Source organism: Otolemur garnettii, unplaced genomic scaffold, assembly GCF_000181295.1.
Source record: "Otolemur garnettii isolate 467f Iridium unplaced genomic scaffold, OtoGar3 scaffold00299, whole genome shotgun sequence".
Classification (NCBI taxonomy): Eukaryota; Metazoa; Chordata; class Mammalia; order Primates; family Galagidae; genus Otolemur; species Otolemur garnettii.
The window spans coordinates 191,634-198,233 of NW_003852694.1; positions in this window are offsets into that span (position 1 = coordinate 191,634).

A 6,600-nucleotide genomic window follows, 5' to 3' on the forward strand; every position below is an offset into this window, starting at 1 on the left:
GCCTTAGCTGGTTGAGCTATAGGTGCCGAGCCTGTCCATTGGTTTTTTAATACATACACTATTGTACACTTGTCCAAAAAATAATATAAATATAACTTTACGTGCACTGAGAAACCAAAAAAGAAACAATCTGTTACTCACTTCAATTCAATAGTAGCTTTATTGCCATGTTTCACATCAGAGCCTACAGTATCTCCAGGTTCACCTGTATTTTACATAAATAGAATGGAAATACCAAGACCAAGAAATTGATATTGGTACTGTACATAGAACTTAGTTAGATTTTACCAGATTTATATGTATGCATTTGCTTCTATGTGTTTGCATTTGTTTATGTATGTAATTTTATGCAATTGTATCACAGGTGAGTTTACATAACTCTCACCACATAATTTCTGAGTTAAATTTTAGATAATAATTGCCACAAACTATTTCATTACTCTAAAGTATGGTTATTAAAGAATGGGCAAGATAAATACTGAAACTTTTCATTTATTTATCAATTTTCACTTCAACAAGTTTGTTCGGTGGGGGAGAATTTTAACATTCACTGAGCATGCATTACATTACAATTCTAGTTATAGATCTGTATGTCTCCTTTCAATATATGTATGATGTGTGTATATATGTGTGTGTAGCAGAAATTCTGTTACATCCAATATTTTCTTTAAGGTAAATAAGATCATCCAGCTATACCTAGCAAAAGAGAACTATGTAGAGTCCTCCTAACCTCTGAATACTCTTGCCCTAGAGTTAAAGATCATGACATCATTTTAAATTAAGTATCCAGCTTCTTACTGGTCACTCATTACACCCACAGAACTTTTCTAAGAATTGACTTGATGGGTACTGCTCTGGCCTTTTCTAAGGAGTAGCAAGGACCACCTCATAGCCCTAGTCCAAGTGAAGAAACCTTTGCCATGGCACAAAAATTGACTTGCAGCTCTAATTCATCACACGGTTTTAGTTTGATCTGTGATATGTTAACCTACATCATTATACTTATATCGTGGGCTTTGAATACTGCCTTGTTGTTCTAACAAATATGGTATCATTTTACAGTTGCAATTATAACTGAAAGTTACAAACTCACTCATAGAGATTGACCGGAGACATTTGACAAGAAAAAATTTCCCTTTTCTGCCTCTGCATCAAGTTAAAAAGTACCAGGAGAACTGCCTTTCATCAAAAGAATTAAACAGGTAAGCAAACAATAAAACCAAAGGGGTAACAAATTCTGCATGTGGTTCAGAAAGTGTTTATTCAGGCTCAAAAAGAAACAAGCAAGTTATGAATATACATAGGTCTTTCATGGCACCTGACAATGTCTAATAATTATTTTATGAAACAGAGATGTCTCCATGGTAAAAGAAGGGTCCAAAATGGTGGTTACCCAGTGGTAGCAGATATTTTTAACAGAATTGACAGTCATCTGATTGTTTAAGATAGAATGAGGTTTATAAAGCCAGAATGGAAAAAACACATAACTTGCTTCAAAATGTCTTAATTTCAGCCCTTCCTGGACATCTTTTCTGAATAATAGGTTAATGCATCACATGGGAGCTAAGCACGGTGTAGAAACCTCATGAAAGATCTGCAAAGAGCTCAGAGAGAGCTGTGGCTTGTAGCCAGAAACAGTTTCTGTGTGGTGAGCTGCTGGGTGGCCACTGGGTTCTTATTCTAAAATAACGTACCAAAGGTGACAGATTGGTCACTTCTTGAAGTCCAAAGCCTGGGTAGCTTCACTAAAGGGCACTGAGGCTCTTTCTTGGCCTTTAGGCAAAAATATATGCATTGCAAAACTCCGTGGTCAAAACTGGCTCTTATACTTTGGTACAAAGAAAAAGAGATGCCAGAAGTAAAAAGAGGCTCGAATAACAATAAGACACATCAGTGCCCAAGCAGATGAAGAGTCAAAACAGTGAAAATCGTCATAATTCCAGACTACTGTGCAAAGGGACAGCCTTGGCTGCAGCTATCAAAGCTGCTGGGCAAAGAGATGCAAAGCCTGGCGGTCAGAATCTGAACTCCATGCATGACATGGGAAGGCCTGTTAGCTAAAAGCTAATCTTTTAGCTTCTGTGACCCGTCTCTCATGTACTGAGTATTATACAATCTACAACCCCCAAGCTCCAATAGCCTTAAAGAAATCTGAGAAAAAGAGTCATATAAAGGTTGTTGGTACCATTTTATAATTTCCCTCTAATTCTTTACTAGAGAAGTAGCCTAAAATTGATTCTATATAATAATTATTTATAAACAGTTAACAATTTTTTAGTTTACCTTATGCACCAGCCTTTGTGTTTGATTATCTTGTAAAATGTACTGCATCTAATCTTCATAAACCCCATGGTATTGATAGTATCACTTCTTAAATTTCATAGTTGAAGACACAGAGGATGATCAAGGAAACATGCTCAAAGTTAGCAATGGCTGAGCTGAGTCTCACTAGCCTCTGATAAACTTGTGATAGATTGATAGATTAAAACGTAGAGAGTCACTTGCACAGGTGTCAGAAATTACATTTTATTTTGTCTCAATTACCCTGGAACTGTTCAGTCTGTTTAAATTTAGACACATAAATTACTACAGGTATATTGATTGAATATTCATTTATTTATTTATTTACTTATTTATTTTGAGACAGAATCTCACTATGTCACCCTTGGCAGAGTGTTATGGCATCACAACTCACAGCAACCTCCAACTGTGGGCTTAACTGATTCTCTTGCCTCAGCCTCCCAAGTAGCGGGGACTACAGGCACCCACTACAATGTCCAGCTATTTTTTTTTGTTGCAGTTGTCGTTGTTTAGCCTGCCCGGGCTGGGCTCAAACTCACCAGCCCGGGTGTACATGCCACCCACTGAGCTATGGGCACTGCCCTGATTGAATATTTATTATACAGGGTGGCCATCAAGTTCGTGTGCAATTTTAAATTGCACACTATTTTAAATTGCACTTGAACTTGATGGCCACCCTATATAATAACAGCATATATTTGCATATGTATGCATATAAAAGCACGTACAAGCATATAGATACATGCACACATGCTTGACTATGTACTATATAATCTTTCTAATAGAGTAAAATCCAGTTTTAGCTACAATCCATAATTAAGCTACATTGTCACCAGAATTTTGTATAATCTAGGGGTGGTTTTTAAAGCCCTAGTTTTTAGTTATATATTTTATTTTTTAGTTTCCCTGTTCTCATGCCTTTTGTTTCTGAGAAGCATAATTTAATTTTTAAAAGTATCTGTCTACATGTACCAATATCTCTTTATAAATTGTACGATACTTCTGGATATAAAATGATTTACTTGAAGAGGATGTTGGAACCAAGGCAGATGGTCCTTTTTATAATTTAGAATTTAGAACTTATTGGAATTTGTTTGACGTTAGGTTTCATAAAGGAAAGTCACTCTGCCTGGCCCCTTCCTTTTACTATGTGTTTCTGTGTGTGGTGGAAGAAATGAGAAATCTTTACCCAAGAAAAGTAAGGAAGCTTTACAATGGGACTGTAACAATGGAAGCCTGTTTACTATTCATGTGGTTCTGTTCACAATGTTCTAGGCAGACAATATGGGATAGAAATGAATAAATGTTATCTCTTATTTTAAGATCTCTGTCTAATGAAAAAGTTTATTACATTTCAATTTACTAGCAACACACTCCCATTCCAAGAAGCAGAGTCAGGTACCATGAGCCAGCTTCATGAGTTGAGAAAAACTTTGTCATACTAAGTTTTATTTTCTCCTGTTACTTTAGGATAGCCAAAAAGTACATCCTAATGTGATTATTTTGCTTGTTTATCAGACTCTTCAGAGTCCTGACAAGTGAAAAAAAGAAGGAGGAGGAGAAGGAGGGAAATGGCCTGTACACTGTTTACTTTCTCCCGTGTCTTTTAAATGTAGTCGAGTCTCTTATTCTTTCCGAAGACTGTCATGAGACAAAGTGAGTTTGGGGCATTGTTATTCCACCATGGAAAACTGCAAGAATGTTTATCAACATGTGGAAGCCCCAAGTGTCACATCTTTGCATAGATATCTATATATCTATAAATATATATATATATATTTACACACATACACACACACACACACACACATATATGAATCTCTCTGTAAGTTAAGCAACCATCCAAGGAACTCAAGGAACTGTAACAAAATGGTCAACATACAGAGGTGGTCAACATAAAGAACTAGGCCTACTGTACTGATACATCATGTGATAATGTCTGGTCTATGAAAATTAGGTCAACTTAAAGAGGCTGTCAGTGAGGACAGGTGGTCAACTACGGAGGTTTTACTGTATTTTTGAATTTGTGTTGTTGTTAATGAAATGTGTGCCTTTACTTCAAAATAGGTCTCTTGACTCTCTTACAGTTTATCTCCCGTGATGACTGCTGAAATAATATTTCCAATCACGTGTTATCAAAAGCTTTGTTGCCAACTCCCACTACAGCTGAGCATAGAAATTCACAACTGACATGAGAATGTCAGGAATTACATATTTCTGTAAAAAATATATTTCCCTTTAGTTCAGAAATGCCAATATGGCCTGTATTTATTGAAGAAACTACTGGGGAAAAAATACTTCTGACATTTTGTGTGCTTATTGCACCATGGAACAAAAAGGGCAAACATTCTTATTATTTGTATAACATTTTTTGCAACTTATCAGGGAGAAGTATGAGCGTAAGTCAAAAAGTTTTCTGAGTGATCTGCATTTAGGCACGTGTTAATGTAGGTAACAAGTACCAAGGAATATTTATTGTATGCTATGCACTCTTCAAACAATTTTATAAATAATAACTCACTTAATAACTGTGTTCATCTCTTATGTATCCTTCCATTCTCTAAGTGGTTCTAATCTACCTGCAAACCCATGCCCTTCACTGCACATTACACTAAGGTGACCAGATGTCCTGTTTTTGGCGGGACAGTCCCAATTTTTAACAATTTATCCTGCATCCCGCAGCGTTTTAAAAATGTCCCGATTTTTGGACAGAATGCACAAGCTAGGGAACAGTGGGAGAATGGGAAGGGAATATACAGTTTTTCGGCTGCTGAAAAGGTTAATGTAACTCCATTTGGGAATGAAGAGATTAATGTAACCTCATTTGGAAATGAAAAGGCTAATGTAAACTCCCTACTGCCCTCCTGGGCAAGGTCGCCCAGGTGGAATCCTATCAAAAGGATACTGGCTCCCTCTCTTTCTTCTAGGCAAGGACAATTAGCTCAGAAGGAGCCAAACTGTGTGGAACAAACAAGTAGCCCCCCCACAAAGGGTCTCTAACCATAAACAGCTCAGCCAATAGCCCCCCCCCAATGGTGTCCCGCTTTACCAATGTTAAAATCTGCTCACCTTACATTACACCTATATTGAGGTAATCAATATTGGTAATCATCAAAGAAAATCCCAATAGGGCTCATTCTAATGGGGCTCAGGCATATAAATACTGTATTTATGGGAGACCAGGATATTAAAAAAACACACAGAAAAAGACAAAAACACGCTCAGAGGAAGGAATTGCTGAACCCAATACTCTGTGGCAAATTAGATTTCTATCAAAATACTCTGTGTATATAGAAAAGATAGAAAAGTGAGGAAAATCCATGTGCATTCTGTCTTTGTCTGTCTCTGTCATGCCCACCAGGGAAAGTAACATGAGGGCAGGGATTTTAGCTGTCTTGGTTTACTCCGGTATCTATAGCTCCAAAACTATACCTAAATCATAGCATATTTCTAAAGGAATTATCTTTTAATAGGTGAATAGGTGAATACATAAATGGAGCCAGGAAAATAAGCAGATTTACAAAACTGAGTGACACTTAAAAATGATCTGGGTTCAGCGCCTGTAGCTCAGTTGTTATGGTGCCAGCTACATACACTGAGGCTGGGGGGTCCAAACCTGACCTGGGTCTGCTAAACAACAATCACAACAGCAACAACAACAAAAATAATAACTGGGCATCGTGGCAGTGGCCTGTAGTCCCAGCTACTTGGGGGCTGAGGCAGGAGAATTGCTTAACCCTAACAGTTTGAGGTTGCTGTGAGCTATGACACCATGCCACTCTACGGAGGATAACATAGTGAGAAGACTCTGTCTCAAAAAAAATGAATAAATACACACATACACACATACATAAATTAAAATGATCTCAAGTCAGAATCAAAACAATTGTCTCAGCAGTGAGATGACTATGGGGTCAATGAGGGACAATAATGAGGACCAAGCACAAAGAGAAAAAGAAAAACAGTAGCACAAATCAATATAAAATCATGATTCAAAGATAAGCTGTTTAGCATTCAAAACTAATTTCTATTTTATTTTATTTTAGAGATAGACTCAAGCTGTTGCCCTGGGTAGAGTACCATAGTGTCACAGCTCACAGCAACCTCCAACTCCTGGGCTTAAGTGATGCTCTTGCCTCAGCCTCCCAAATAGCTAGGACTACAGGCACCGGTCACAACGCCTGGCTATTTTTTGGTTGTAGTTGTCATTGTTGTTTAGCAGGCCCGGGCTGGATTCAAACCCACCACAGCTCCAGTATACATGACTGATGCCCTAACTTCTGAGCTACAGGCACCAAG